Here is a 2,121-nt window from a genome sequence, read left to right as displayed (position 1 = left end):
ATTCAATGGCTACGCTTCAAGGTATATGTTGTTGAATAACATATTTCTCTTTTAATTTTCTTCTTATTTCTATGTTAGATTGAATTAAGATTTGATTAATTTGCAGGTTCAAAGTGAACTTGAGGAAGACAATCATGGCGTATCAGAAAATTTAAGGTGGCTAGCAGCTGGTCCAAACATGGCAGTGCCATTATATAGGAGCTATCTTATTAAAGGTATTAAATTCAATATCAAGGCACAAGATGATGTGCGGACAACTCAAAATAGTGGAGTTTATTTACTTGCACATACCATGCAAGTTGCTAGTGCCAAGGATAAAAACCCAATTCTCTCAAATATGGGTTTCTATGGTGTCATTCAAGAAATTTGGGACCTTGACTACCAAAAGTTTACAATCCCAGTCTTTAGGTGTGATTGGATAGATAGTTCTGGTCTTGTAATCGACGAACTTGGATTTACCCTTGTAGATTTGAGTAAAATTGGACATAGGAATGACCAATTTGTTTTGGCTTCTCAAGTCAAACAAATATTTTTTGTTGACGACCCGATGCATCGTGGTTGGTCGGTAGTGTTATCAATGCCTAATAGAGAATATAATGATGTTATTGGTGATGAAGTCTTAGGTGATGTGATAATTGAGTGTGAGCCATTTACTAGAGGGATGCCAAATGTTGACACATTTGATGAACTGGTGGGTGAGTTAGGTGGTCAAAATATTCGAGGTGGGTGTGAAGATATATGGATTGAATGATGCTTATGTAATTGGCAGTGTATGACATTAATTTTGTAATATATTGTAATGTGATTTCTTCACTTTCATTATACAGGTTTTGGCCACAAAACAATCAGTGCAAAAAATACTGGTTCCAGATTACATCATTATATTCTGCATAAAAAACGACGTCTGTTCAAATAAAACACGACGTTGTTGTGAACCAGTTATTCAGCATATTTACCGACGTCTTAAAGCAACGTAACAATGAAGAACCACGACGCTATTGTGAAGCAATTATTCAGGATATCACGTCGGGGAAGGATTAAGAACCGCCATGTAATTCAAAATAACACGACTCCAATCCCATAATACCGACGTCTAAAAAACGAGATAAATAATCTGAACGTTAAAAAATACGACGTCATCATACATTTTCCACGTCGCAAGTTCTTTTATAAACGAAGAGGAACGAAATGAATTCCGACGGTAATTCATTATAACCGCCGTCTAATATCAATTAAACGACGTTATTTGTAATACGGCTCTCATCATAATCAACGCCGTCTATATGTTCTGTAATACGGCTCTCATTTATTTGGAACCGACGTTGTTTAGAAGTTCAACGTCGTCTACATTAATAAGTGCGACGTGAGTAATGAATACATATAAATACAACGTCGACTATATAAATGCCACCGACGTTGTTTCGCATTTCAACGTCAACTATATAAATACATACGTCGTAAATAATGACACTGACAACTATTTCCACGTCATCTTTTTTAGAAAAATCGAAGTGGAAAATTTATTTCACGACGGTTGTTTGTAAATAAGAGACGTAGTAGATTTCAATAACGTCGTCTTCTCATGTATTTAAAGACGTCATATTTTTTCTTGTCGTGAAAATTATATTTAACGGCGTAGTGTTTTAGTTGTCGTCGTTGTATGTCTATCTTGCGGCCTTGTTCTTTTAATATGTGTCATATTTTTCCTTTTTAACGACGGTGATTTGTTTGAGTTGGTCGTCTATTCTCATCCTCGACTATTTTTTAAAATTTTAGCAGACTAAACACGTCTGTTTTTATTTGTTTTCGACGTTGTTTTATTTAACAACGTCTAATATTTATCGTCGTTGTTTGTTTCTGAAAATAGGACGTATAAATTTTGTAATACGACTCTCATATTTTGTAACCGACGTTGTTTCGTTGTTCAACGTCTACTCTATAAATACATACGTCGTAAATAATGACACTGACAACTATTTCCACGTCATCTTTTATAGAAAAATCGAAGTGGAAAATTTATTTTACGACGGCTGTTTTTATATAGGCGACGTAGTAGGAATCAATAACGTCGTCTTCTAATGTATTTAAAGACGTCATATTTTTTATTGTCGTGAAAATGAT

Source organism: Prunus dulcis, chromosome 6, assembly GCF_902201215.1.
Source record: "Prunus dulcis chromosome 6, ALMONDv2, whole genome shotgun sequence".
In the NCBI taxonomy this organism is placed as follows: domain Eukaryota; kingdom Viridiplantae; phylum Streptophyta; class Magnoliopsida; order Rosales; family Rosaceae; genus Prunus; species Prunus dulcis.
This window is presented reverse-complemented; position numbering follows the sequence as displayed.